This window comes from Pyxicephalus adspersus, chromosome 1 (assembly GCF_032062135.1).
Source record: "Pyxicephalus adspersus chromosome 1, UCB_Pads_2.0, whole genome shotgun sequence".
In the NCBI taxonomy this organism is placed as follows: domain Eukaryota; kingdom Metazoa; phylum Chordata; class Amphibia; order Anura; family Pyxicephalidae; genus Pyxicephalus; species Pyxicephalus adspersus.
Genome location: NC_092858.1, coordinates 109,268,196 through 109,294,166, shown reverse-complemented (window position 1 = coordinate 109,294,166; position 25,971 = coordinate 109,268,196). Strand labels below are relative to the sequence as shown.

The following is a 25,971-nucleotide window of genomic DNA, read 5'->3' as shown; positions in this document are numbered from 1 at the left end:
AGGGGTTTCCTGGCATCTAGAGCTGGGTTCTGGGCAGGCGGCAACAGCAACAGCAGGAGGAGGTGGCGGTGGGCCCTGAGATGGAGTGTGGAAGGCATTGGTAACTGGCATCTAGAGCTGGGTACTGGGCAGGTAGCAGCAGTAACAGCTCGAGGAGGAGGCAGTGGGCCCTGAGACGGAGCAAAGACAGCATTAGAGGTTGAGGCCATCAACTATATGGACAATGTAGAAGCTGTAGCTATTGGAGACATGAATGGATGAACAAGATTTCCACTTTCCCTACCTACTATCCAGCGAAACCACAGCCAAGGGAATGGGCTTGGCAGAATCATCGGGGAAAGAGGACCCTGTTGAGCTTGACTCTAGTCTGCAACTGTGAAGAGACATGACAGGTGTAGGATTAGTGTGAATATGAAGAGGTTAAGACTGTAGAGGTTCCAACTATTGGTAAATGTGAAGAGACTGAGGCTTCCCCTCACATGGACAGTATAGGGGCCGTAGCTATTGGAGACATTGGTGAATATGAAGAGGTTAAGACTGTTTAGGCTCCAACTATTGATGAATTTGAAGAGGCTGAGGCTTCCCCTCACTTGGACAGTATAGGGGCCGTAGCTATTGGAGAAATTGCTGTAGAGGGGACTGCCTTTTCTTACCTGCTAGCTGTAACTTTGTAAAATGCAGCATGGACAGCGTTGGTAACTGGCATCTAGAACTGGGTAGTGGGCAGGCAGCAGTAACAGCAGGAGGAGGAGGTGGTGGGCCCTGGGACGGAGCGTGGACAGCATTGCTAACTGGCATCTAGAGCTGGGTACGGGGCAGGCGGCAGCAGTAACAGCAGTAGGAGTAGGCGGTGGGCCCTGAGATGGAGTGTGGATGGCATTGTTAACTGGCATCTAGAGCTGGGTACTCGGCAGGCGGCAGCAGTAACAGCAGGAGGAGGAGGCAGTGGGCCTTGAGACGGAGAGTGGACAGCATGGGTAACTGTCATCTAGAGCTGAGTACTGGGCAGGCAGCAGTAACAACAGAAGGCATAGGCGGTGGAGCCTGAGACGGAGTGTGGATGGCATTGTTACCTGGCATCTAGTGCTGGGTACTCGGCAGGCAGCAGCAGCAGGAGGAGGAGGCAGTGGGCCCTGAGACGGAGCATGGACAGCATTGATAACTGTCATCTAGAGCTGGGTACTAGGCAGGCGGCAGCAGTAACAGCAGGAGGAGTAGGCGGTTGTCCCTGAGACGGAATGTTGATGGCATTGTTAACTGGCATCTAGAGCTGGGTACTCGGCAGGCGGCAGCAGTAAAAGCAGGAGGAGGCGGCGGTCCCTGAGACGGAGTGTGGATGGCATTGTTAACTGGCATCTAAAGCTGGGTACTGGGCAGGCAGGGGTAAACGGCCGGAGTAACTATGACTCTCTTAAGATAGCCAAATGTCTCGTCGTCTAATTAGTTATACGCATAATTGAATGAACGAGATTCCCAGTGTGCCTACCTACTATCTAGCAAAACTGGCAAGGGAACGGGCTTGACAGAATCTGTGGGAAGAAGACCCTGTTAAGTTTGACTCTAGTCTGCAACTGTGAAGAGACATGACGGGTGTAGGATAAGTGGGAGTATGAAGAGATTAAGACTTTAGAGGCTCCAACTATTGATGCATATGAAGAGGTTGGGGCTCCCCCTCACATGGACAGTCTGGAGGCCGTAGCTATTGTAGACATTGCTGTGTAGGGGACTGCCTTTTCCTATCTGCTAGCTGTAACTTTGTAAAATGTGGCATGGACAGTGGAGCTGTGTAACCGGCTAATTTTTGTCTATGTCTATGGACTATTTCTGTATTTCTCTCAAAAAATACAGATATTTAATTCTGGTACCTCTTGCTATCTTTTAAAAAAGGCAGAAAATTTTCTGTATTTATCTAAAAAATACAGATATTTAATTCTGATACCACTTGCTATCTATCAAAAAATGTCTGTATTTCTATCCAAAAAATACAAGTATTTATTTCTGATTCAGAATTAAATATTTGTATTTTTTGGAGAAAAAAACAGAAATGTTTCTGGCTTTTTTATAGATACCAAGTAGTATTAGAATTAAATATCTGTATTTTTGGGAGAGAAATACAGAAATGTTTTTGCTTTTTTTGATAGATTGCAAGTGGGATCAGAGAAATACAGAAACAGTCCTGCGTACAAAAATTAGCCATTTACACAGCTCCGTTACAAGTGATATAGGCCTCAAAGTTGTTAGACAGAGGGCCCTGAGGGAAGTCCTCCGAACAAAATGTAGCCAGTTACACGGCTCTATTGCAAAGTATAGGCCTCAGAGACAGAGTAGAGTTAGAGGGCCACGAGGGGGAGGAGGAGAAGGAGATGCAGAAGGCTGTGGAAGTGCTCTTCCCGTCAAGGTGTCAGCAGGCCGTGCAGCAGTTGCCGACTAATCAGTGCACACTGCAGAGGGGGTGTTGAAGTCATTGCCGATCCAAGCCTTATTCATTTTAATAAAAGTGAGTTGGTCAACATTTTCTGCAGAGAGACAAATGCGCTTGTCACTCACTACGCCCCCACCTGCACGGAACACTTTTTCAGATAACACACTTGCGGCTGGACAGGCAAGGATCTGAATGGCATGCTCTTCAGCCAGCTCTGCCCACTGCTCAAGCTTGGATGCCCAGTAGCGCAGTGGGTCCTGGCTTTGCAGGTTGCAGATGTCCCAAGTAGAGCTCAGGTATTCCTGCACCATGACTGAGTAGCGCCGCTGACTGTCATTGGCAACTGCTGCACGACTGGCGGCTTTCCCATGATCAAAAAAAGCCTGCATAATTTGGCTTAGACGACCTCTCCTGCTGCTGCCACCCATGCCGCCTAAGGTAACTTGGCTGCCATGGCTGGTGGAACTGCCATGATGGTGATCCCTGCTGCTGCTGCTGCTGCTGGTATATGGAAAGGCTGAGTACAAGTCCCTTACAAGCACTTCTTGGTAGTGATGCATTTTAGGTACCCTGTATTGGGGAGAGATTAGTTGTTGTATCTCAGGCTTGTAACGTGGATCAAGTAATGTAGCAATCCAATAGAGTCGTCAGTCTTTGTTTTTATGTGTTGTATGTACGATGTTTGGCTATGCACTACTGCATGAAGGCTGTCATGTGGTTCAAACTTCCCACAGTTGAGGTTATTCTGAACCCACACTCCTGTGGGTAAAACAGCAGCACAGGGTGTCCTCCTCATTCTCCGCCTAGTTTTGCTATCTACGGAACATGCCGCTGTGTTTGGGTGGATGGATGCCATGTACCCTATATATTCTCCTCTGCCCCTTCCTCCTCTCTCCCATGCCTGCAATCTCCTCCTCATCCTCATCCTCTTCCACGTCTCCTCTTCCTGGATTTGTGGTACACTATGCCTAGTAGGCATGCATGTCAGGGATGATGTTTGAAACGTCATCTCTTCCTGCAGCATTCGATCTGTGTCATGTCCAAGCTCCACCATTGTCTGTTCCAGCAGGCTTATGATGGGGATGGTGTCACTGACACAGGTCTGATCCCTGCTGATCATCCTGGTCGCTTCTTCCAAAGGTGCCAATACACAAGTCCTCAATTTGCAGCCACTCTGCAGGGCTAAAGTAAGGTAATGTAGGTAAGTGTCTCAAATAAACAGACTCTGCCATGTAATCCACCACTGCTTTCTGATGTTCATCGAGCCATTGCATGTAAAAGGTGGAATTCCAATGAGTGGCCACATCACAAATTAACCGGTGCATCGGCAGATTGAGGTTTCACTGTGGATCCAATCTGGCACTGGCTGTGTACAACCAGGGGAAATGCGCTGACAGCTTTCTGGCCTTCAGCAACAGCGGCTGGAGGCCTAGGTAATTCCCAAGGAAGCGTTGTACTATGAGGTTCATGACATGGGCCAGTCAAGGTACGTGTGTGAGTTTCCCAGAAAGCAGGGCTGCCAGCAGATTGGCCCCATTGTCACACACGACCTTGTCTGGCTGTAGTTCGTACAGAGTTAGCCATAGGCCTTTCTTCTCTCGCAGGGCACTTAGAATGGTTGCGCCCATGTGGCTGAGGGAACCGATTCCCTCAGGAATGCGTAGCAACGTCTCACTTGTGCACGGAAATAGCAAACTGCAGGTTGTTGCTGGCGGTGAACAGATGCTGGTGAATGGGAGGTGCTGGTGTCACGTATAACAGGGAGGGGAGGGAAACAGAAAGGTGTATATACTACTAGGCCTCAAATGACTAGGGAACAGGGAATGGTCACCCCTTGCAGACACCCTATCCTCACCCTAACTCCTAACCGTATGAGCATCCCCTGATGGTAGGAAAGCTCATACTCAGGAACCTGGGCCCTACTAGCCCTGAATAGCCCTGGCAGTAGTGTCTGGCTTGAGACTGCTGGTTCCTTCCCCTATGAAGGACCCAGTGTCTCCCTGAGGAGGATATTGCATGGCGATGTGCTCTGGGCGGAGCTAGGTATGCAGGCCTTCCTGCAGCTGCATCTTCCCCTGCTGCCACCAAAGTTACCCAGTGAGCTGTGTAGGAAATGTATCTTCCCACTCCGTGCTTGCTGGACCAACTGACGGTTGTCGGGTGCACCTTGACAGAAACTGAGTGCTGCAGGGCCATGGACACATTGCTCTGCACGTGTTCATGCAAAGCAGGAACACATTTTTGTGCAAAATACTGCCGCTTGGGCATAACGTACTGTGGGTTCGCGCAGAGAAATGCGTCACGGAACGCATTGGAGTGCACCAGCCGGTAAGGGAGGAGCTTCAACACAATCAGCTGTGCAATTGCCACATTGATCAGCTTTGTTTTGGGGTCATTTGGGCCATATTTCCTCTTGCGCTCCAGCATCTGGGGGATGGAAGGTTGAATGCTGCTAATGCTAACCACAGAAATATTAGACGATGGGGTAGAAGGTGTGGGGGATGGCAATGAAGCCTGGTCTTGACTGCTAGCAATGCGACATACACCAGCTGATCTGCGTTGCAGCTCCATCTCACCACTGGTGGAGCCTGAAAACTGTAATGCTCGGCTACATGCCCCACTCAAATTGCTGGCAGCAGCACGGGGACCTTTAGTGGCAGAAGGAGGAAATGCAGCAGTGGAAGATCTAGCAGCTTGCTTCTGGGGCGGAGGTCAACCCACAGAGCTTTGTGCTTTGCCCAGGTGTTCCCGCCAGGTTAGCAGGTGGTGGCTTTTTAAATGTGTGCTGATGCAACTTGTTTCAAGTTTGTTTGGGTTTTTGCCTCGTTTCGAGTGCTGAGCACACAGTTTGCAAATGACCATAGTGTCATCACTATGGACAGTAAAAAATGCCCACACGGGCGAACTGGAACTGGGCCGAAAGGTGCTTTGTAGCTGGTGCTCGTGGTGGCGGTCTGCGGTTGTTGAGGCACAGCTGTGGTGACAGCTGCCGACGATGGACGACTATGACTTGCCTCACTGGTACTTGAAGACTGCAGAGTGTTGGCAGCTTTTACCCTCTTCCTCCCTCTCCCCCTTTGATGGCGCTCTGCAACCTCCTCCTCTTCTTCCTCCTCCTCCTCTTCCTGCCTATGATGATTTCCTTGTTCGCCCCATGTCGGATCAAGGGCATCATCATCATCATCATCATCATCATCATCATCATCATCATTAGAAGGAACAGTTTCCCTGTATGTGCCGAAAGGAAGCAGCGACCTTTTGGTGACACTTTGAAGTGGCTCGTCTGGCTCAGAGTGTTGGGGTGAAAAGTAAGAGGAGGGAAAGCCTGTGAACTGACTCTCTTCGACAGATGACTGAAACAACTGTGTGTGTGTTCAAGGAATGCGTCCTCTCTGCCTCTCCAACCCCTCGGTGGGACTCCTCTACGTACTGCTGTACACAAGACTTTTCAGCCGAGAAGGAAGAAGTAGGAGGAAAGGTGTATCAGGAACTATAGTTTGGGAACCCTGTGTCTGGGACTGGGAGGATGTTGATTAACTCACTAATTATCTTATCTTTATTAGATTTTGATTATTAGACACAGCCAACACATATAATCACATTGTTTCCTTTAATTCTCACTACCATTTTGGAGCATCACACATTTAACAGTAAGTCCCTTTGTCGTATCTTTATAGATATAGTATATTCCTTCTTGGAAACCATGTTTCAATCTGTATAGTGTATTATACAATTCGATATTGCGCCTTAAAATTTAAAATGTTATCTATCTGTGAATGTGCCTAAAAAGGCCTTACTTTTCTTCCTTCTTCCACTACCCTCTCCCTTTGTACAAATCTGTAATGTATTATTATTATTATTATTATTAATAATAAACAGGATTTATATAGCGCCAACATATTACACAGCGCTGTACATTAAATAGGGATTGCAAATGACAGACTAATACAGACAGTGATACAGGAGGAGAGAACCCTGCCCCGAAGAGCTTACAATCTAGTAGGTGGGGGAATTTCACACACAATCGGATGGGAGATATGTAGTGGTGAGAAGTGGTGGTGGTTTCAAAAATGGGTTTTTAGCGCTCTTTTAAATGAGCAGAAAGTAGGAGCAAGCCGAATAGGAAGAGGAAGACCATTCCAGAGAGTCGGGGCAGCTCTAGAGAAGTCTTGTATCCATGCCTGTGATGTGGTTATGAGTGAGGAAGTCATTAGTAGGTAATTGGAGGAGCGGAGAGAGCGGCAGGGGGAGTATTTTTTTACCAAGTCAGAAATGTAAGTGGGACAATAACTGTGTAGGAATTTGAAGGCAAAGCACAGGAGCTTAAATTCTAAGGTGAAATGATTCTAAGGTGAAATGGAAGCCAATGTAGAGAACTACAAAGAGATGCAGCAGAAGAGGAGCGGCGGGAAGGATGGATGAGTCTAGCTGCAGCATTCATGATAGATTGTAGAGGAGAGAGTCGGGTTAGTGGAATACCAGCGAGAAGGATGTTACATTAGTCCAGACGGGAGATGATAAGAGCATGTACAAGGAGTTTGGTGGTCTCAGGGGACAGGTAGGGATGAATTTTTGAGATGTTGCGTAGGTGAAAGTGACAGGACCTGGAAATGTTCTGAATATGGGGGGTAAATGAGAGAGCCGAGTCAAAGGTGACACCAAGACAACGTGCCTGAGGGGAGGGCTGATTAACAGTGTTGTTAACAGTTAGATATATGTCAGGGGGAGATTTGGAATTTGAGGGGGGGATGATGATGAGTTCTGTTTTATCCAGGTTGAGTTTCAGGAATCGGTCAGACATCCACGATGAGATGGCTGACAGGCAGCATGAGACCTTATCCAGGACTGAGGGAGACAGGTCAGGGGTGGACAGATAGATTTGAGTGTCATCAGCATACAGATGGTACTGTAAGCCAAAGGAGGATATGAGACTACCGAGAGAGGAGGTGTACAGAGAAAAGAGAACCTGTCCAAGAGCTGACCCTTGGGGAACACCAACAGGGAGGAGAGTGGGTGAGGAGGAGTTACCATTGAAAGAAACTTGAAAGGAGTGGTCAGACAGATAGGAAGCAAACCAAGAGAGAGCAGTGTCACAGATACCAATGGAGTGCATGATTTGTATTAGAAGGGGGTGATCAACAGTGTCAAAAGCAGAGGAAAGATCAAGGAGAAGGAGCAGGGAAAAGTTGCCTTGAGACTTAGCTCTGATGAGGTCATTGGCCACTTTAGTAAGGGCTGTTTCAGTGGAGTGGGCAGCTCTTAAACCAGACTGGAGGGGGTCAAGGAGAGAGTTGGTGCTCAGGTAATGGGTGAGTCTTTTGTAGACAAGGCGTTCAAGACGTTTGGAGACATATGGGAGAAGGGAGATAGGACGGTAGTTGGAGGGTAGGAATGTATACAGTAATACCAAGTTTTGGTAAATTTTTCAGCTTTCAAGGTTCCAGTGGTCATCATTTCTTCTATGCAATATATATATTTTATTCTCCGCAGCCATGGACCAATTGTCGGGGGCACCATGCCGGTGTACATGCCTTCGCTGCATTAAGCAGATGGTTTAGGAGGGAGTATTTATATCCTTTCCTGGACATGCTGGAGATGTGAAGGAGACCCTATTCGGCCCTACCTTTTATGTCTATTCCAGTAAGTTTGTTTGACGCAGGTAGCCGTCCAAAGCCATCTCGCTCCGTGAGCCAGACCCCCCCCGCCCGCCTCACCAGCGCATGCGTACCTCTCATCGAAGGGCGGAAGCTGCCCTTCCCTAAACAATTACAAGCAGGCACGCAATACCGTTCCCTATGTTATATGGTATGCATAATGAAGATAACAGCGCAAAAAGTTTACAACTCACTTTTATGTGGTGCTAAAGTGGGCACGGAATTACAAGCAGGCATGGAATAACGTTCCCTATGTTATATGGTATGCATAATGAAGATAACAGTACAAAAAGTTTACAACTCACTTTTAAGTAGTGGTATAGTGGTGGGCCGCAGGTAGCCGTCCAAAGCCATCCTGCCTGCCCCCCTGCTTTACCAGCACATGTGTACCTTCCTATGAAGGGCGGAAGCTGCCCTTCCCTAAACAAATACAAGCAGGCACGCCGCGCAAGCACGGTGCAGGACCCACTAGTGCTCGCTAGTCCCATTTAGGGACGAGGCGCGGGTGAACCAGTCCTCCTTTGGACAGCTACCTGCAGCCCACCACTATACCACCACATAAAAGTGAATTGTAAACTTTTTGTGCTGTTATCTTCATTATGCATACCATATAACATAGGGAACGTTATTCCCTTGCAATGGCTCATTGCTGTTTCTGTATTGCCTTTCAGCAAACAGTGCTGCATGTCATGTGGACGCCACTCCCCAGCTGACACACTACTGCATATATGGGTACACCTACCATCTTTTATCGGAGCAAAGATATACCGGTAGAACCCACTACCAGGTAGGATTAATTACCAATAATCTCTTTAATGGATACCCAACTTTTACTATTTTATCTACAATGACTATAACATGGAAATAAACTTTCTTTTCCCCAGATCTCAAAGCTCCTATATGTTAACACTACAACCTATATATTCAGTAAAAATTTACCTACCAAGGTATTGTTACATTTTATTATCCTAAGTTCACTACAATATATCATAACTCACCTTAGTATTCCTTATTACATATATTCCTATCATGTAAATCTGGTGCCACCTATTGACCATTTTTTTATATTAATAGTCAATCTTGTGTACTCGATTTGAATACTACTTATACTATTATTGGGCAACTCTAGCACTATCATATAAATATTTTCAATCACTTTATCTACTGGATAATAATTAGAATACCATGAGCAGCATAACAATACAAATATCTGTTTTCTCCTAACGCCTAGGAATCATCACCTAAACGCCTTTTAAAGAGGCATACAAAGGATGTTATATCTCTAACAATAGGGCTAGCTCTTACTGTAAGTTGAATATCCCACAATATATACTACCAAATACTATTGCTATTATCTAAAAAAAACCCCTACATTAAATACTTTACTTCCTCTGTTTATCCCCTTTACCCCCTCCTCTTATCCCTAGTTGCTTCTCCTAAGCACTATGGCTTTTATAACCGAATCTTTTTACAAGTAGTATGAGGACAACTTGCCTCAACTGAAAAGATTTCAGCAATACTACCAAGTAAGCCTTATTAGCATTATTCTGATTATTCTAAGACCATTATACTGTTACAAATATTTGATATCTTACCTCTCTTATTACCCACAACTCAAAAGGTCTCCCCAACAACCCCCCGAGGAAGCCTTATTAGGCCAAAGGTGTCGGATGGGAAACAAAACTATTGCTGTCTGAACAGGACCAAAACTACTTGTACCATATGCTTACCCTAGCTTCACCTAGCTTTGTTTTCACTATGTTAGCACTAGGACTAGCATAGGTCATCTCTGTCTAGTTTTAGAATATTTTCAATTGAAATAAAGTTTATTGTTTTATGAAAAACACTCCGTGCCCTAAAAAAGCCTGTCTTTTCTCTATCCCTAAAAGCTCACCTTCTCATTATAATTCCCAGGCTGGGCACATGGGAAACCATTCCTTCTTAAAGTTCTTGGGTTACCACCTTTGGTGTAAACAACCTTCACTCCAGATCTTAGGGGTCAACCCCCCACTTCTTTTCTTCCTTTACTAACCGCCCAATACTAACTAACAGCAATACCAGTAAACTAAGTAAAACAGAACAACGGTAAACTTACACAACAAAATGGACATACTAGGCTAGGACTGGGAAATCTTTATGTCCAAAATCGAAACCAACTGTCAATCGTCTATATATGATGAACAAAAAAGCACGTCTCTAATCCAGAAATTCAAACAAATTTTTGAAAGAAAATCCCTCTCACATTGGTATATTCAGTTTTTTGAAAATTATATTGCTGAAAACTGCAATCCGATTGGTCTTAGGATACAAATCTTCCCCAACATAAAAAACCCGGAAATTGCATCACTTATGCAATTACTAATCAATCACTACAAACAAGAACTGATTACCTTAAACCATGAACTATCTGAAATGTACACAAAAAACCTGGAAATCATTAACTCAACTTCCTTCCAAGACAAATATTCCTCCTTAAAACTTCATCTCGAGAGGTTTAATGTGAATATATTCAATAAAAAGGAATCCAAATTCCAAAAGGATAAATGGGCTTTTGTCAAACAAAAAGCATACAAATGGGACTCCACAAGTGGTCAACGAGAGCTGAACCCCCTATCAAAACTAACAGAAACCAAAACCATTTCAAATTCCTCTAAATCAACCAACAAACTATACATCTCTAACAATCCTTTCACAGATTTTAATCAAACTCAATCACACACCCCACACCTCAACACTACACCCAACCCACAAACAAAAAACACATACCCAATATCTCACAAGAAACTAAACGCCACAAAAGTGATTCCAGTCCACCCAGCATCACTAACCTCAAAAGCAAACCCTCTACTGGCTTTCTAGAATTACTTTCATTAACAGCCTCCTTACCGTTAACCCCCTGTTCCAACCTCGTGGAGTCTCCACAAACCCCAAAAGACATGCCAGAACACACACCGTCACCACTAAACAGTCCAGTCCCTCCCCTATCCTCATCTGATCCCCCTCTCCTTTCACAAAAATATCTACCACTCCCAACTACACCACAACCAAATATTTCTCTTGGAACCATACCCAAAACCAAATCTTTTTTAGACCTACACCCCTCCCCACTTCCCTCACCTCTGCCCCTCACAGGCGCGATGAACAATTACATCCTCAAGGGAACACCAACACCAACCAAGAACACAAGTCATAAACTTATCATCACACACCCTCACGACTGATAAAATACATTTGTTGAAGTTAGGACTATCGTTCTGTCCCTCCACTGATTTCGACAAATTTGAGTTTGTAAAGGACCTACAACTCTTCACCAGAAGACCCTAAAAATCATGTTTGATGACTCACAGCGCAACAAAAAATTCACGATACCACCGCATTTCAACTCTTTTGATATCCAAGATTTCAAAAATCTGAAGACACTCCATGAACTAATGGAGGAAAACAGAATACAAGAACAACACCCATCTTGAGGGACCAACACAACTCCCTCAAGATTGAATAACTCATGCTGTAACCCAACAATTCACATCTGAGGCATCTGGTGAGACCCCAACAACCACCAACATTCCTACAAGATGACCTAAATCCACCTTTTTCCCACCAATATCTAGTTACCCACACATCCAAACCTTCATGAATCTAGTTACTCAAGAAGTTCAAAATCTTAGACCCCAGCTTCACTCAGAAACTGACAACCTCAATTCCAGTTTTAAAAATGCCTTGAACAATCTGAAAAGGAACAAAAATACTGTCATCAAGCCATCAGACAAAGGTTGAAATATTGTCATGAATCAACCCCAATACCTTAACTTGTGCTACAAGATACTAAACAACAACGACTAGTATAGGACTATATCAGGTAATATCATGGGCACCTAGCATAGGGAATTCAAAAATATCATAAAGCAGGCATTTGAACAAGGAATCATCAAAATAAACATGAAAAATTACCTGTTGTTACAATACCCTAAGATCCCAACTTTCTACTCATTACCGAAAGTCCACAAAAGCCTAAACCAACCCGTCAGGATGTCCCATCATTTCCGGTATAGGATCAATAGCCTCCTTTGCAAGTGAATTTGTAGATGCCTATCTCAGACCCATAGTAATGAAGTTACCATCCTATTTGAAGGACACTCTGGAACTGCTTAGACTTACATCGGACACACAAGCCTCAGTAGATGCCCTTCTCGTTACCATTGATGTAGAGGCGCTCTACTGTAGCATCCCCCACACTAAAGGCATTGAGATCATACTCGAGGAACTTCACTGTTTCTATCCATCAAACCAGGCATTCAACCAATTCATAGGGAAACTGCTACAATACATACTAACTAGGAATGTATTTACTTTCAATAACCAACATTTTCTGCAGATCCAAGGTGTGGCGATGGGCACGATATGTGCTCCATCATACACCAATATATACTTAGGCAACTGGGAAACAAACTTTTCCAGAATCCTGACCTGTTCACATAGAAACATCACATATATTGCTGGAAACGATATTATGACCATATCACCATCATCTGGATGGGCCCTGAAACATCCCTTAAGGATTTTTTTTCCATGATCCCACAGAACACATAAAATCACTCCTGCACATAATGCAATACAATCAATATAAAGTACAGTTTTTGGACACAACTTTAAGAATGTTACCGTCAGGACGCATTAGCACAACGCTCTACAGGAAGGAAACAGCTGGAAACACTATAATTCATGCTTCAAACACTCATCCAACATCATTAAAAAGAAGCAAACTTTTAAGCAAATACCTAGGTCTTAGAAGGAACTGTACAGAAGAAAATGTCTTTGAAAAGGAAGCCCAGGCCCTCAAAGACTAACCCTGAGAGGCTATAGCAAAAAAATCCCTAAAAAAAAGCCTATTACAAAGCAAAAACACAGACACGGTCTGACCTCATCCAGGAAAAAAGACCGTATACCCCGGATGAGACTGTACAAATTATTACCACATACAACATCCAACACAGCACACTAACCAAACTACTCATGAAACAGCAGATCCTACTTGGAGACCCCAGTACAACTATATTCCTGAACCAGAAACCAAACCTAACCTATAAAATATCCTCATCTCTGAGAGATAGTCTTGTCTCGTGGAACGTAACCCCTCAAATCTACCTACAGGGGTTTACAATTGCGGGAAATGCAGCCAATGTCCTTGGATCAGGGAACAATCTACCATTCAATTCCCAACAAACAAATACACAAGCTAAAACAACAGACTGACTGCTCATCAACAGGGGTCATAGACATGAACTCATGTACGTGCTTCTACATAGGAAAGACAAAAAGAGCATTCTGAAAAAGAATTTACGAACATGTGTACAGAATCAGAACAGGAAAATTGATGACCATGATAGCCATCGTGTAGGCACAAGCCACAACTTCAATGTAAAATGTATTCACTTCACAGCCTTGGAACAAATTTCGCCCAACTCAAGAGGAGGAGATCTCGACAACATTCTTCTTCGCTCTGAAACAAAATGGATCTTCTCCCTGAATGCCACAATCCCACCGGGACTTAATGACATACTCTCTTTCAAACGTTTTTTACTATAATCACCCTAACAACACTTATCCCTAACTTTCGAATATTCGTCACCTACGTGATACTTTCTATCACTTATATCCACCACTAGGATGGTTATTTATGTTCCAATTTCATTTATTCCTTTTTTGACAATGATATAAAATAATTATTTATGTATTACTTTAAGACTATCTGTCAAATTATGGAAACAATCATGTAATTTTTTAACCATGTCATTATTTATTTCTCTTATGTTAACAAATTTATATATTTATCCATGTATTATTCTAAGACTAGTTGTTAAATCATGCAAATGACTAGTGGGGCACTGAGACAGTATATAATGGTTTTCAGTCAGATTACCCATATATACTTAGATATAATATAATATTCAGACATGATAAGACTCATGTAACACTCATTTCTTGCTGAAATCCTTTTTTGGAGTTCCCCTTAAAGACACAAGTAACCTCTTAAAAGTAACACTATTTCTTGCCTTAATTCTTTTTTCAGAGTTCCCCTTAAACATAATAGTAACCCCTTTAAAGTCACAAGTCCAAATAATTAAATTATGTTGAGCTCCCTTCAGGAGTATTCATATCCAGCTCTGATTCCAGATAGAGTTCCCCTGTATGCAAGTGCCCACAGCCACACTTTAAAAAAAACCTATAGTTTTTCTATTAGCCTAAACCCATACACTTATCTATCTCAACATGTGAGCGAATGGGGGGAAACGGGGGGGGCTCTACCATATAACATAGGGAACATTATTCCCTTGCAATGGCTCATTGCTGTTTCGGTATTGGTAGGATTAATTACCAATAATCTCTATAATGGATACCTAACTATTACTATTCCATCTACAATGACTATAACATGGTAATAAACTTTCTTTACCCCAGATCTCAAAGCTCCTATATGTTTACACTACGACCTATATATTCAGTAAAAAGTTACCTACTAAGGTAGTGTTACATTTTAATATTCTAGGTTCACTACAATATATTGTAACTCACCTTAGTATTCCTTATTACGTATATTCCTATCATGTAAATCTAGTGCAACCAATTGACCATTTTATGACATTAATAGTCGATCTATAAATAGGGCAGCACGGTGGCTCAGGGGTTAGCACTCCGGCCTTTACAGCACTAGGTCCCAGGTTCGATTCCCAGCTAGGACGTTATCTGCATGGAGTTTGCAGGTTCTCCCCGTGTCTGCGTGGGTTTCCTCTGGGTACTCCCACATCCCAAAAACATGTAGTTAGCTTAATTGGCTTCTCCCTAACAATTGACCTTAGACTATATTAATCACATATGACTATGGTAGGGAAATTAGATTGTGAGCTCCCTTGAGGGACAGTTAGTGACATGACTATGCACTTTGTACAGCACTGCGTAATATGATGGCGCTATATAAATACTGTATAATAATAATCTTGTGTACTCATTTTGAATACTACTTATACTAATATTGCGCAACTCTAGCACTATTATATATATATTTTTAATCACCTTATCTACTGGATAATAATTGGAATATCATGAGCAGTATAACAATACAAATACCTGTTTTCTCCTAACACCTAGTAATCATCACCTAAAAGCCTTTTAAAGAGCCATACAAAGGATCTTCTATCTCTAACAATAGGGCTAGCCTTTACTGTAAGTTGAATATCCCACAATATATACTACTAAATACTATTGCTATTATCTCCAAAAAACCTACATTAAATACTATACTTCCTCTGTTTATCCCCCCCCCCCCCCACACACACACACACTTCTCATCCCTAGTTGTGTCTCCTAAGCACTAAGGCTTTGATAACTGAATCATTTCACAAGTAGTATGAGGACAACTGGCCTCCACAGAAAATTTCAGCAATACTACCAAGTAAGCCTTATTACCATCAATCTGATTACTCTAAGACCATTATACTGTTACAAATATTTGATATCTTACCTCTCTTATTACCCACAACTCAAAAGGTCTCCCCAACAACCCCCCGAGGAAGCCTTATTAGGCCAAAGGTGTCGGATGGGAAACAAAACTATTGCTGTCTGAACAGGACCAAAACTACTTGTACCATATGCTTACCCTAGCTTCACCTAGCTTTGTTTTCACTATGTTAGCACTAGGACTAGCATAGGTCATCTCTGTCTAGTTTTAGAATATTTTCAATTGAAATAAAGTTTATTGTTTTATGAAAAACACTCCGTGCCCTAAAAAAGCCTGTCTTTTCTCTATCCCTAAAAGCTCACCTTCTCATTATAATTCCCAGGCTGGGCACATGGGAAACCATTTCTTCTTAAAGTTCTTGGGTTACCACCTTTGGTGAAAACAACCTTCTCTCTAAACTTGTTATAATACTGTAATGTTAGGCTATCAGGTCCTGGGGCCTTCCGTGAAGCAGCATGTGACACAGCCTTTCTGCAATTCCTGAATTGTGATCAGTTTCTCCAGCACTTCTAACTAATTTTCCGAAATACTGGGCAGACTGGACTCCTTAAGGTAATCAGCAATTCTTTCAATGCGGGTATGGGTGCTTACAGAGTCCGTAGGAGCTCAGAGGTTGTACAATTGGCGGTAAAACGCATGAAAGGAGTTGGTGATCTCCTTCAAATCATGGCATATGAACCCTGAAACATCTTTAATACTTGGAATAAAAGCGGATGATCGCTTAGTGCGAATAGCCCTAGCTAGTGCCTTACGGCACTTAATAAATCTAATTTTTTGAATTATGAGAATCCTTTATAGAGAACCAGTCTCCTTTATTAAAACGTCAGATTATGTCTACCTTTGAACACACCACTTGGTATGCCTTGCGCATGTTAGAAAATGACCCCCCTGTAGTCATAGATGGTATGTGAATGGAAACTTTCTGATATTGTCAATGTGATGGTGTAACCATTTTTCCTCCTTCCATTTTTTATAAGTATATTTTCATGTGCCTGTCTTTTTTTGTTGTTTCCTTTTGTTTCTGTTTAGTTTTCCTTGTTTTTTTTTTATTTATTCCATGTATATTTTTCTACACATTTTTATTTTTTATGTCAATATATTTGTTATAGCCTTGATTGTTGTTTTGTTTTTATTGGTATTTATTAACCACCTGGGCGTTACACAGATGTCTAGATTTCTGTACCAAAAGCGGTACACTGTTTTTCATGAAATTTTTTTTTAAATTGTAGACCTGTAACTTACAGAAATATGTCTGAACAAGGATCTAGTAGATATCATGAATATAAAAAGAGTTTGAAACACACAATCATGTAAAAAAAAAAAATTTACTTTTAATAAAATTAATAAGGAAAAAACACAAAAATCAGCTTAAACATGACTACATAAATAAATCGAAAATACTGAAAAAGCAATAACTCTGTATATTGTATGGTACTATATTATTCTAAAACACCTCCCTAGGGTGGTAAATTTTAAAACAGGGGGCTGCACAGAATCCAACGTTACATTCAGGGCAGTGGAACTGGGTTTCCTTCCGGATTTTTTTCCCATCATCCCCTCTCTTGGAGCAGCACACCACACACATTCTTGTGTGTTTTTTCTTTCTTGGAGTTGGTGGATTGCGCTCTGGAAAATGACGAGCACTCAGGCGTATTGGGTTCACCGCGTATGAAGCACGTCATCCACGTTGAATTGCATCCCCTTCTGGTGTTTGGTGTTTCACACATATAGCTTCACATATTTTCCAAATTAATTCAGAGTGGGGTACAGGCCTGTCATTTTGTTTTTTGAATAGAATGTATGGATTCCACAAACACTCTTCCACTAGATGACGAAAGATTTTTTATAGTACTTTCTCTGTTGTTTTCTGACCGCTGGATAAAAAGTCATGGCCTGGTCAGCTCTGTCAACACCCCCCATTGTGCAGTTATAGTCGATGACTACCCGGGGCTTCAGAACGTCCTTCCCACTTCTTGTTCTGGTTTGAACCATGGCGGTGTTGTGAACAGTGCTCATCATGCAGACATCCTTTTTATCATGCCATCGGAGAGCCATCATTTTTTGCTTTCTGCCAGGCAACTTTAATCCCAGGCTTGAGCTTTTGTGCAGTGAAATTGGCTGGCACGGTTAGCCCTAACAGTTCCGTAGGCATCCGTTTTGTTTTGTATCAAAAACTCGTAAAGCTCAGGGGATGTATAAAAATTGTCTGAAGTAAGACAATACCCTTGGTTCAGCAAAGGCTCAATAAGAGACAGCACAGAAGATGTTGCCACTCCATAGGAACTAATTCTGGGATCAAATTTTGTGCCTTTGCCTGTATATATAACAGAGTTCCAGATATATCCAGATTTGGATTCGCACAGCATAAAAGACTTGATCCCAAACCGTGCCCTCTTGGACGCTATGTACTGCACCCAGCTCAGTCTCCCTTTATATGACATCAAACTTTCATCCACAGTAATGTCCCTTTCTGGCACATAGCAGGTTCTGAAGTTATTGATAATCATTTTATAAACCTCCCAAATTTTTTTTAGCTTGGGGGCAGGATGGGTGGTCTCATCAAAATCATCATTGTTTGTAAAATGTAAAAATTTCATTATTAGAGCAAATCGATATTCAGGCATAACTGTGCCAAAAAAAGGGGTGGCAAGCAGTTTGTTGGTGGACCAGTACCACTTCTGCTGGGGTTTCCCCACCACCCCCTGGAGAATACCAAGGCCCAGAAAAAGCCAAATATCTCCAATCTCTACCAATTCTGGGTTCTGGACCAGCTTGCATGTGGAGCAGCCAGCTGTTGTGCTGCATATCTGTTTGTCTCTTCAACTATTTTCTGAATGACTTCGCCATTCAGAAATAGCTCCAGGTAGGCCAGTGGGTTGTGCTCACATTGCACCTTCAGGCCAGGCACCCCAGTAAATGGAAACCTAGGGGGCGCATTTGTATCCAATCCAATCCAAAATATGAATTTGAATTTCCAAGTTATTTACTTTGTGTTTTTTTTTATTATTTTGTATTGGATTGGATACAGGAGTTTGTATTCAATCCAATACAAAATTAGCGTTTGAATTTACCAGTTATATACTTTGTATTTATTTTATATTATTTTGTATTGGATTGGATACAGGAGTTTGTATCCAATCCAATCCAAAATATGAATTTGAATTTCCAAGTTATTTACTTTGTGTTTTTTTTTATTATTTTGTATTGGATTGGATACAGGAGTTTGTATTCAATCCAATACAAAATGAGAGTTTGAATTTACCAATTACATACTTTGTATTTATTTTGAATTATTTTGTATTGGATTGGATACAGGAGGTTGTATTCAATCCAATACAAAATGTGTTTGAATGAGTTTGAATTTGAATTTCCCGCACACGCGCCGACGTCATCGCCGAGGGACACGTACGCGCTACGGATGGAGAAGAAGAAGCCGGCCAGCTTCTTCTTCTCACAGAAAGCACCCGGCGCTGGAGAGGGAGGACGACGCTGAAGGACGACGCTGGAACACGAACACGACGCTGGATGATCACAGCGGGACCAGGTAAGTGATGATTTTAATACAGTGAGAAAAGTTCGGGTTTATCGATAATTGCAATTTTTTTTAACCTGAACCAAGGTCGGGTTTAACGGTCGGGTGATTAAAACATCCTTCTATAAAAAGTTAAAAGAAGGAGTGACCTAGCATGCCCCCCTCAGAGCATACTAGGCACTGAAGTTTTGGCATCTGTGGGCAAAGTTTAAAAAAGTGACCTTTCAATCCGCAGTAAATGCAGAGACCTAAAGATAGGCGGCCGGATCTCTCCTCTGGAGATAGATGTGAACGGCCCAGTTGCATAGGTACTTCTGATGAAGGAGAAATGGGGGACTGGTGGTTTCAGAGGCCGCTGGAAGGATGGAGCTAGTCATGGGAAGAAGACATTGTGGGAGCAAGATTTCTCTTGGAAACGCTCCATGAAACGTGTATCAATCTGGGTAGCCAGGGAGGTCATCCAGAGCAGTGGGAATTTCTCGACCAGCCAACTCATCCTTAATGCGATCAGAAAGGCCCTGCCAAAGTGCGAAACTTAACAGCAAACTGGCTCACAGTAAGTGACTTTTGGTGGGGATGCAGTAGAGCGCTGGCTGCTGAGGAGGCCCAAGCGGGTTCATCAAAACTCCTCCTAAAAAGGCTCAGGAAAGCTTCAATGCTACAGGTGACCGGATCCTTCCTCTCCCAGAGCGAAACACCCACACCAGGGCTTCTCCCGAAAGCAGGGATATCATGTACGCTACTTTAGACCGGTCAGTGGGGAAGCTTTGTGGCTGAAGCTCAAAATGTATATTGCACAGGTTGATGAAGCCACTGCAGCTCCTGGGATGCCCAGGAAATCTTTGTGGGGGTGGTAGGTGATGTGCAGAGGCCACTGGTATAGCAGGAGACCAGTGGTTCAGCAGGAGCCTTGGGGGGGGACCAGAAGCTGATCCGGGCGGGTAGTCAGCACATGAAGCTGGCGAAGTACCTGGGTTTGAGTAGCTTGGGGGTCAAGCCTCTTAGCGAGTAGTTGGTTAGGATCTGCAGAGCTATGTTTATGTTCATGGTTAGTGCAAACTGTCACGCACGGGGTGCTATGGCTTGCACGGAGGTGGTGTGAGCCCGGAGAAGGGCCAAGGAGCAGAGTCTAAGCAATACCCAGGTCTTCTCCAGAGTCTCTGATGGGAGGATGTTGAGCGCTGGTTACTGCCAGGTTGCGGTCCTTGAGCACACAAAGGTGGGCAAAACAGGGTACGAAATCACAAACCAGAAGGATAGTCGAGGAAGGCCGTGATCGAGGCAGGCAGCAAGCAAGAGAGGTCAGGTCACACACCAGGGGTCAATTGCCAGGGATCCAGGAGACAGACATTAGTGAGACGGGGGTCGCTGCAGGCACAGGGGACACAGGAGACACTGGAAGCAACAGGAGGCACATGTGACTCAGGGATATTCACAGACAGACAGAAACACTGGAATAGCACAGGGAAATTGGCTTGGAACCAACAGACTGGACAACGAGGGGTTAACACAGGAGCTGGACAGAGGAAACACTGAATTCACCAGGTGAACAGGAACTAACTCAACAAAACTAGGGGCTCAGCACAATAAAGACATGTTGCAAGAACACAGAGTGCAGTGTGTTAGCTAGATAAATAGCCAGGGCTGGTCAAGAGGCTATTTTCTGATTAGCCAGTGGATTAGACGGAATTGATAAAGCTTGGAAACAAAGGCACGCCCAGCATCAGAACTGCCCGCAAGTGCAGGAGAGAGGTGTCTGCGCTTTAGTGAGGAAGAGGTTACTGTGACAGTCCAAAAATGAAATGGAGCCAATAGGGAATAGGGAAGGAATAGGAGGGTGAAGTGGTGAAGAGGGGGTGGGACCTAGCCTTAAGTAGGCCCCAGGCAGCAGAAGAAACCTCTAACCTCCAAGAGAGGTAGAGTGGCATAATTGGGAGGTGAGCAAGTGATGGCAACGGAGCAGTGCCCACAACCGTGCACATATTGGACAATATAACAAATATATGTACGGTTAATCACCTATAACCGGCCTGGGGGAGGACTGTACCCTAATGTCTCAGCACCTGCTCAATAGAGCTATCAAAGAGACATGAACAGGGAATCTCCTCTGTGATTATGTGCAATCACAGTAATATCGTAACATAAAAAGAAAACTGTATCCAAATATACCCATATGAGAATTCAACCATCGCTGGTAGAATGTACACACAGTACAACAGTATTTAGCATACTCAGAAGGAAGAATGCATGACATTAAGGTTAATGAGCTTGTCCTTTCCAGTTCCTCTGTGAATGACTAACATTATAACAGAACTAAACTGTAAAGGCGCAGAGTGATATTGTACTAGCAAAACTATTGAAATATGTTATAACTATCTTACCTGCGCTTACGTCCATATTAGAGTGTTCGCCGAAGCAGTAGCATGGAGGATAGGGTACTGTTAGTTAGTGCACTGCCTGTCCAAGGCTGGAAATTATGCAAAAGTCCCGGGGAGAGTAGTGACCCCTGGTAGGAGAGGGGAACAAAGCTGAACATAGTGTGAAAACAAAAATATAGATGGTAAGTAATAATAATGAGACGACTGAAAAGAAGGTGTCCAAAGGTCCTGCATTCTACTTCTGATATTTAGGACTCAAGTGAGGCCCTGCTGCTAATAGCCAATGGTCGGGGTGTAGTGTGTTTTCTCTGTCGCCTCTCTCTCAAGAAGGCCGATGATGGACGCATGGTAGCACCCAGCAGCTCCTCTGTGGCTTCTAGCCAATCAGGTACTGTCTTAGGATCTGTCCTGAGAAACTCAAACAAGGGTCAGCTGTGCAGGAGTTCAGAGCGAAAAGGTGAAGTTTCCCTTTATCACAACCAGATGGAACAGATGACCCAAACGATAGGAGGCTGCCTGGGCCGAGATATAATCCAATAGTGGTCGCAGAATGCGGTGCATCCGTAGCGTGCGGATAGATAACTCGGGGAATATTTGAACACTTGCCCCATCAAAATCAATAGGCCCCTTTTGTCACACTTTTACGGAGGATCAGCTCCTTCAAATTGTAGTGATGTATTCTGCATAGGACATCCCTTGAGTAATAAGAGGAGGGGCCCCTACGTTGGCCAGCCCTATGTACATCGCCCAATTTCATGTCTTCCATTCTATCATGATCCAACACCATGTTCAGTATGGCAACTGCTATAGCCTTTAAATCAGTGCCCAGGGTGGCCTCTGGAATATCTTTGAGTTTTTCTGTTATTGTGGCACCCACGCTTTTCCTGGTCATCGACCTTTAGTGAAAATGCAAGCAGAGATCTCAGTTGAGAGCGAGAGTGCTCCAACGGATGGATCCTGGCTTCTGATTGTGTAGAGGCAGCCTCTAACTTGGTTACCTTTGTATCTATAACTGAGAGGTGTTGCTGCAGTGTCACTATTACCTTTCTCAGTGACCCCTCTATCCATGTGTCCATGTCCTCCTTGGAGGGAATGTACTGCAATAGGGCCTTTAGGTCTTGAGGCAGGTTCTGTGCAGGAGATGATCCAGTCGATGATGGCACTGTGAGCTGCAGGGAAGCAGGGGTCGACACCGAGGATGGGCTCAGACTCCGAACAAGTGAGACCGTTGCAGTGTGTCAGTATTGACATCACCAGGTCGACCATGTGTAGACGCCACAATGGAAGGTTCCCTGCTTGGGCTCTCAGCCAGATCTGCAAGGAAATAACGCAAGAGGCTTGTTTGTCCCGATGTCCTGTTCAAGTCTTTGAGTCTCTTAGATCTCGGCATGTGCACAGGTGTCTTAGCTCTGATTGACCGATGATGAATGAAAATAACTGCCGGTGCAGGAACGGAGTTCCTAAAAAACACTCCTCACGCCCCCATCACCAGACCACGCTCATGTGAGCCTCATGCAGTTTCTTCCTAACACTGTGAACCACAATGCAACTGCTTTCAAGAAAAATACTGTAGGGTGCAGACATCTAACCATTTTTTTTGTCTGCCTTTGTACTCCTTTTCATCAAAATCCCCTTGAGGTCCCCATAACTAAACACAGAAGTCTAAATGAGGACTAACAATTGATCTTTAACCACCTGAGCGTTACACTGAGGTCTAGATTTCTGTACCAAAAGTGATCCACTGTTTTTCATGAAATTTTTTTTTAAATTGTATTTGTATTCAATCCAATACAAAATGACAGTTTGAATTTACCAGTTATATACTTTGTAATTATTTGAATTATTTTGTATTGGATTGGATACAGGAGTTTGTATTGAATCCAATACAAAATGTTTGAATGAGTTTCAATTTGAATTTCGGCCGGCTTCTCGTTTCAGAGATCATCCGGCGCTGGAAGAAGAAGGACGTGGACGATCAGCGGGACCAGGTAAGAAGCCGAACACAAGATGCTTACCGGTCCCGCTGGCACCCGACGAAGGCACCCGACGCTGGAGAGGGAGATCGACGGATGACGATCGACGGAGGACGACGCTGGAACACGAACACGACGCTGGATGAGCACAGCGGGATCAGGTAAGGATGGGAAAAAACTCGGGGTTAACCATCCTAGCCATTTTTTTTTGCCCGTACGAAGGTCGGGCTTAACGGCTAGGAGGTTAAAGACAAAGCCAGGACCTTCTTTCTTCTGCTGGTGATCCCTCTTTGATACATCCAAAAATTCTATTTTACTTTTCCCACCACAATGCCATATGGTGTTTTCGTTTTCAAGTCATCTGAAATAATCTATTGATAACTGTTTTGAATGTCAGCAGTAACTGACTCATTTTGTGCCCTTGGTTTTTACTCAAGTTAAAGCAGGTCAAATGAGCTGTTTCTTTTTGTTTTGATTTTTAATCTCTCACCTCTGTAGTGAGCCAAAATGGTGAATAAAATCGAGCACTGCTTCTATCAGACAAACTGGGAATGACAAGCCCTGTTAGGCCAATATATTTTTTTGACTTTTACTGTACTTTCTACAAGTTAATCCCAGCTCTCTAAAATATTAATACAGTCTTTACTGCCTCTAGTTCAATACTACTGGCCTCCAATGCTCTATTTCCTAACTAAACATTTCGCTGAAACAAAGCCCTGCTTCTAAACTACTTCTTTTGTTTTTAGATTCCATGATACAATCTCCACCTGATTGTTTTATTTCTAAACTATATTGTCCCCAGTTTCACATCTCCTGTTACATTTTTAGTATTCTTCCTACTACTTTTAGAGTCTGTATGCTGCTGGTGCACATTTCCTGCTATTCTTTACTGCCATGAAAAAATTAGCTTTAGCCTAAGTGGGCCTGATTACTGGACATTGATTTGGACCTGTATCTCTTCTCTGTAAAACCAATTTTGTAAACAGCAAGTCCTTTCATGCTTCTGCTTTATAAATAGTCAGTTTTGTGAATGAGTACCAGGCACTGGGTGGGGGTTGTTTGCTTTATTTTGCAATCATTCTTAACCTCCCTAGAAGTCTAATTATGTCCGTATTTTTATGCCAAAAGCGGTACATTGTTTTGCATGGTAATATGTTTTACATTGTAGGCCTATAATTCTTAGGCATAACTCACCGAGATATGTCCAATATTTATTAAATTTAATAGCAACTTTTTCACTGCCCCAAAAAGAATGGGTTCAGTTCTTTCCTAAACTTTGAAGCAGATAATTCTGCAGTGACAGCATGCAAAATCAGGATTGAGTCTGATCAAGTTTTTTTTAAATTACCAGTGAAGTCATGCTTAACATCTAACCATCTTATATCTAACTGATCAAGCATGACAAAATTTACCTTAAAAATGTAAACTTAGAAGAGAGAATTCTGGGTAAAAGGAACCAGGAGCTGAGCCCTCTATTTAAATGTAATGCATGGCATGCTGCTGTAATTACACAGAACAGCACATCCTCTCTCCTTAAGGGGAGAAAGAAAGATCATGTAAAGTAATATGATCTTTGAGATGCATGCGCAACCTGTGTGTTTTTTTTCTTTGTTATGCAACCTTTTATATAACCAGTTCATTTTTTATTCTTTATTGATGAAGAAAAATATATCTAAATTGTTCAATAAAATATCTTGCACAATCTTATTATATATCTATGTTTAATAAATGAAATCATATAGTACAGCAAAAATAAAATTATTTTGAATAAATCCAGTAATCACATACATCTATATTAAGTAAAACAGAATAAACTCTGTACAAATGCTATTTTAATATCTATGAAATGCATATTATTTTGTACTTTACAAAAAAAAATATTCTTTAAAATGTTACACTAAAATTACTAAAAATGTCAGGTTCTGCTACCATTCTAAGACTGCATAGTGTAATTTCACCGAATACAGTCCACGCAATGGTCAATAAAAAGATACCAGATATCAGATAGAGCCCATCTAATGTCCTGATGATGATGGTGATGGATGATGGATATTCAAAAACACTTATATAGACATTAGAGGTGGGTGTTACTTTTGCTTCCTGTTTTTAGTAAGCTACGTACAATACCCTGATGAACCATCCCACCAGTTATGACTTGCAGAGACTTTAGCTACTACACTTGTTTTATACACAGTAGAGATTTTTTGCCTGACAATAATGGTTTTGCTTGTGTTGGGCAGAAAATCTAACATGTGTACCATGGTCCCCCAACATCTGTCATCAACTTGCTTTGCTGGATTGATAAATCCATTAGAAAGGTAATAAGGGTGGAAAAGAGTAATCTATGAAGGCACAATATAAGTGGATTGAACTTTACCTTTAAGCAATTGCTGTTTTTGGCTATACCAATCTAAGTAGAGTGAAAAAAAGAAAGGTAACCTTAAGCATTGGATAACCAGCAGTCTTATATTCACCTTAAAGATTTTGGATGATAGC

The 25,971-nt window shown here is 42.8% G+C and overlaps 1 protein-coding gene across 5 annotated transcripts in view; it reads left to right on the top strand.

Moving 5' to 3' along the window:
- The window catches only part of SLC6A17 (solute carrier family 6 member 17), a 350,014-nt gene that overhangs the window by 68,699 nt on the left and 255,344 nt on the right, over positions 1-25,971 (top strand). The gene's annotated exons all lie outside the window — the stretch shown is intronic.